The sequence below is a fragment of the Engystomops pustulosus genome, chromosome 6, assembly GCF_040894005.1.
Source record: "Engystomops pustulosus chromosome 6, aEngPut4.maternal, whole genome shotgun sequence".
NCBI lineage: Eukaryota > Metazoa > Chordata > Amphibia > Anura > Leptodactylidae > Engystomops > Engystomops pustulosus.
Genome location: NC_092416.1, coordinates 185007856 through 185013615, shown reverse-complemented (window position 1 = coordinate 185013615; position 5760 = coordinate 185007856).

Genomic DNA, 5760 nt, shown 5'->3' with positions numbered 1-5760 from the left:
CTGGCACTTCCATGGCATTCTCCTGCCTGCCTCCTGCTGTGGGCACGGCTCATCATGCGCCTGAGGGAGCCGTGCAGGGGCTCAGAGAAGTTTTGTGCAGCGGTTTTGTAATCATTGGAAAACAGGACTTTTCTGATATCTCCCTATACAAAATAAAGACATAACACATTTCATACCATAGATACATGTGTATAAACTTACAGATATAATGTTTACATACAGAACACATTGGCTCAGGTCTATTATTCTGGCTGTGCCAGTTTTCTGTCTGACTATGCACTTTTAAGCGCGTCTTTGGATCTTGCACATGTAGTGTGTCTGTGGCTGCATTACATCTGATAAGACAAAATAAATGTGCACCTAAAGAAGCTGTTAGTGCTTAGTTGGAGTTTGCAGTAGATTTACCACAGCAATTCCATAAAATTTTGTCACATGCTATATGGTAAAGGTGCACCTTAAAAAAAAAGATGGTTCACACTTCCCGAGCAGTGCAAGGGGTGCCAGATTACTGAAAACCTGGTCATCTCCTCTGTCAGTGGCCAAATCAGTCAGTGTACCGCACTGAGCCTTTGTTTCTGCAAGTCTGAGAATTACACAAAGAGAGACTGTCTTTCTATGTGCTATCTCAGTCCACGTCTTCCATCCTGTTGAGTCTTCCATGGTTGCAGCTCCACGCACCCAATGAGCAAGCAGACTTTACCACCGCACCATCCCTACAACTGCCCTGCCACCTGCTGCCGGGCACGTCACCTCCACGGGGTGTGGTGTACCCACTCTCTGTGTTCAAAACCGGAGCAATGCCAGCCTACGTCAAAGAGAACCTGCAACGTAAAACCTCTTCTCCGGCCGGTGCAGGCTTCTTCTTTGTGACCAAAAAGGATGGGTCACTCCGTCCATGTAAAGACTATCGTGGTCTTAACAAGGTTTCCATTAAGAACCGCTATCTATTGCCATTGATCACTGAATTGTTCAACCGCCTACGTAGAGCCAAGGTCTTCTCCAAACTGGGCCTACATGGAGCCTATAACCTCATCCGTATCTGTGAAGGTGACGAGTGGAAGACCGCCTTCTATACTCGCGATGGACACTTTGAGTACCTGGTTATGCCATTTGGACTCTGTAACGCAACATTCGTCTTTCAGGAATTAGTCAATGACATCTTCAGAGACTTGCTATATACCTGTGTCATGGTCTATTTTGATGGTATCCTGGTGTTCTCTATGGACCTTTAATCCCACTGGTCCCACGTACGGCAAGTCCTTAGTCAATTAAGAGCCAATCGCCTTTACACCAAACTTGAGAAATGTCAGCTCCATCAGAAGAGTCTTCCCTTCCTTGGTTATATTATCTCTGACAAGGGCCTACAGATGGATCCTGCTAAGCTGTCTGCAGTTCGTCAATGGCCACGCCCAGTAGGACCCATTGGGGGTCATTTCCCTGTATTGCCCCAGGATTTTGGCGCACGTGATCGGATTTTGGCATATCGGCGCCGGCATGCACGCGACGGAAATGGGGGGGCGTGGCCGAACGAAAACCCGACGGATTCGGAAAAACCGCCGCATTTTTTTAAAAAAATGTGTCGCGAAAATTGCACTTACCTTCACCAAGTATAGGCCGGTGAATTTCAGGGCATTCCAGCGGACCGCGGCGGACTTCAGCGCAGCAGCGACATCTGGTGGACAGCGGAGGAACTGCCTTAGTGAATCCCGGCCGGACCCGAATCCACCGCAGAGAACACGCTGCTGGATCGCGAATGGGCCGGGTAAGTAAATCTTACGTAAGTCAATCCCCGACTCTGGCCTCTGGCGGCTGAAGAAGCCTTCTCTAAATTAAAGTCTGTCTCAACCCCAGTTCTCACACAGCCTGATACAGAGAAGCCTTTTCACCTGGAAGTTGATGCCTCCTCAGTAGGTGCTGGGGGGGTACTCACCCAGAAAGAGCCCAAAGGCTGAACTCTCACTTGCAGGTTTTTAAGACTTTCTCCTCCGCAGACAGGAATTACTCCATAGGGGACAGAGAACTTTTGGCGATTAAACTTGTCTTTGAAGAGTGGCGTTATCTCCTGGAAGGAGCTCATTTTCCGGTCTACATATACACAGATCACAAGAACCTCCTCTGTCTCCAGACTGCTCAGCAACTCAATCAATGACAACCTCGCTGGTCACTCTTCCTTTCCAATTTCAATTTCCTTATCCACTTCCATCCAGCGGAAAAGAACATTAAGGCTAACGCTCTCTCTCATGTCTCGGATGTCATTGGGGAAGAACTGGCTCGGCATGTCATCTCTCCTGAGCGACTGGTTGTGACCGCTCGAGTGGACCTTTCGGCAGCTACCTCCTGGCAAGACCTACATCCGACTTGCTCTTTGGAAGAGGATTCTGACTAGGGGACATTGCTCACATGTTGCTGGGCACCCTGGGGTGCAGCGCTCTGTTGTCCTCATTTCCCGTTTCTATTGATAGCCAAATCTGGTCAAGGATGTACGGGACTTTGTGGGCTCCTGCGCTTCCTGTGCCCGAAATAAGCTGTCTCGTCTCAAACCTGCTGGTCTTCGGCAGTCATTGCCTATACCCAGCTTCCCGTGGACTCACGTGGCTATGGACCTTATCACGGACCTTCCGCCTTCCTCTGGCAGTACCGTCATCTGGGTGGTAACTGACCGGTTTTCCAAAATGTCCCATTTCGTTCCTCTGCCAGGTCTGCCATCTGCTCCACGCCTTCTTCCATCACATCTTCCGGCTTTATGGACTTCCCCAGCACATCATTTCTGACCGGGGTTTCAGTTTGTTTCTAAATTCTGGCGATCCCTATGCAACCAGCTTCAAGTAAAATTGGACTTTTCTTCTTCCTATCATCCACAGTCTAAAGGTCAAGTGGATAGAGTTAATCAGACTCTGGGCTGCTATCTCCACCATTTTGTTTCTACCCGTCAGGACGACTGGTCCACTCTCTTCCCATGGGCGGAGTTTTCTTATAACTCCCTGTATACAGCATCTGCCAGCTCTGCACCATTTTTCATCATTTATGGATTGCATCCACGCCCTCCTCTTCCTCTACCTGTGTCCTCGGATGTTCCTGCAGTTGAGGATCTGGATCTGAAGTCCACTTGGGAGCAGACCCACTTTTCCTTGCTACTGGCTTCTGTCTGAACCAAGCTCTAGCCTAATAATAAACACAGGCCTCCTCCTATCTTCTCTCCAGATGACAAAGTCTGGTTGTCCTCCAGGTATGTCCAGTTAAATATCCCTGGCACAAAGGATTCTGTCAGGGTGCAAGGTAAGTTATAACACACAATTATATTGTAATGCAAATGCTTAGAGAAGGCAGAAAGGCATATTTGCAATACAGCTGTAATAGGCTGCTGCAGCCTGTCTCTAGTGAAAATTAGGTCCCTGATGACAGATTCCCTTTAAGCAATAGAGGCCTGTATTCAGAGTCACCCACAAAATGAACAAACACACTACAGGCTGATCTTTGATTTAATGTCCATAAAACAAGACAAAATAAGGCTCAGTATTGTGTGTGGCCTCCATGTGCCTGTATGAGCTCCCTATAACACCTCGGCATTCTCCTGATGAGGCACAGTATTGTGTGTGGCGTCATCCAGGATGGCACATCAATGCAAGCTGTGGCAAGAAGGTTTGCTGTGTCTGTGTCTGCAGTGTAGGGTCCAGAGCCTGGAGGCACTACCAGAAGACAGGCCAGTACACCAAGAGCTGTGGAGGGGGCCGTAGCAGGGCAACAACCCAGCAGAAGGGCCGCAACCTCCGCCTTTGTGCAAGAAGGCATAGGAGGAGCACTGCCAGAGCCCTACAAAATGAACTCCAGCAGGCCATAAATCTGCATGTGTGCACAAACGGTTAGAAACCGACTTTATGAGGATGGTATGAGGGCCCGACGTCTACAGATGGGGGTTGTGCTCACAGCCCATCACCGTGCAGGACGCTTGGGGTTTGCCAGAGAACACCAGCATTGGCTAATTCGCCTTTGGCGTCCTGTGCTCTTCACAGATGAAAGCAGGATACTATAAAGACCCAATTCGTTCCCATTTTACCTCCAGCCTGTTGATCCTAAACCACATTTTTTCATAATTCTTTACCTGCAATGAAAGTCTAAACCAAGACTCAACATCAGGAGAATTCGTTAAGCCCCATTTCCGGACAATGGATACTTTTGCCAAATTCATCAGTTTAGTAATCACGGTACCACATTGATTTTCTATCCTCACATCTTCTACCAACCCAAAAAAAGCAACGAGGGGGATACATTTACATTATTGATTACCTCATCTCTACTGAAGACCCTTTTCCAAACATTTAATACAACCGGATCAAACCCAATGGAAGAAATCTGCATCTAAAGAACGACACTTTCAACCAGGGTCGGGTTGAAGATTATCCTTCAAATAGGAGCTGCGCGCGAAGAATACATGGTAGGTGGAGGAACGAGGCTACTGGGGCGTGGAGTAGCCGCGTTTAGTAAAGTTTACTAAAGCATAGCCGGGACGTGAGGATTAGCCCAAAAAGGGCTATCCTCACGTCCCATTCATCAACCTACCACCCGATCTACCTTTATAGGTAGAATCGTGGTGGTAGGTTCCCTTTAACCCAATCCCACTTTATGTATAGTGTTCTGTGACAACTTATCCTTCAAATACCTATATATTCTAGAAGACATTTAAAGGGGTTTTTCCATTTACCAAAGTTAGGCCCTATCAACAGGTCACAGCAACAACATGCGGATAAAGGGGATCTGAGAAATTGGCACCCATGGACCTTTTGCTTAAGATCTCTGTGATCTTGCTCTCCATCTTCAAAAATCCATAACTTTTTCATTTTTCCGTGTGCAGAGCTGTGTGAGGGCTTATTTTGTGCTTAACAAATTTTACTTTCTCGTGATGTTATTTACTATTCCCTGCCATGTACTGGGAAGCCGGAAAAAAAATTCCAAATGTGGAAAAATTTAAAAAAAAACGTGCCTGCGTCACGTTCTTGTGGGCTCAGTTTTTAAGACTTTTACTCTGCGCTCCAAATAACACCTCTACTCTGTTCTATTGTTCGGTACGATCGCGGTGATACCAAATTTATGCAGGTTTTTATTGCGTTTTAATACATTTTCAAAAATTAAAAGTTCCTTGGTTGAACTTGATGGACAAGTGTCTTTTTTCAACCGTATAAACTATGAAATGAATGTGTAGAAAAAACAAAAGAAAATTTTTGTCTGACGCTAATAACTTTTTCATACTTTGGTGCAGGGAGCTGCGGGTGGTGTCATGTTTTGCGAAATGAGCCAAAGTTTTCATTGCTACCATTTTGAGGACTGTGCAACATTTTGATAATTTTTTATTACATTTTTTATGTCTTGTTTTGGTGCCAATTGCCGCCGGCCATAACCATTTTTATATTTTGATAGATCGGGCATTTTGGGACGCGGCGATACCTAATGTGTCTTTGATTTTTACTGTTTATTATGTTTTATATCAGTTCTAGGGAAAGGGGGGTGATTTGAACTTTTAATATTTTATAAATTTTTTAAACTTTTTGTTTCACCCGAGGCTGTCATGTCAACCGATTGCCGCCCCCCGATGACGTTCAGGGGAGCGACGATCGGAGGTAAGATGGCGAAGGCAAACAACAGCACCGATCGCGGGTGTTAGGGATGGGTCTTTGCTGCGATATGCAGCAAAGCCCATCCCTGTATGAAGAGGGCTCAGCCCGTGAGCCCTCTTCATACACTCTTCATAGCTCTGCGGAGGATATA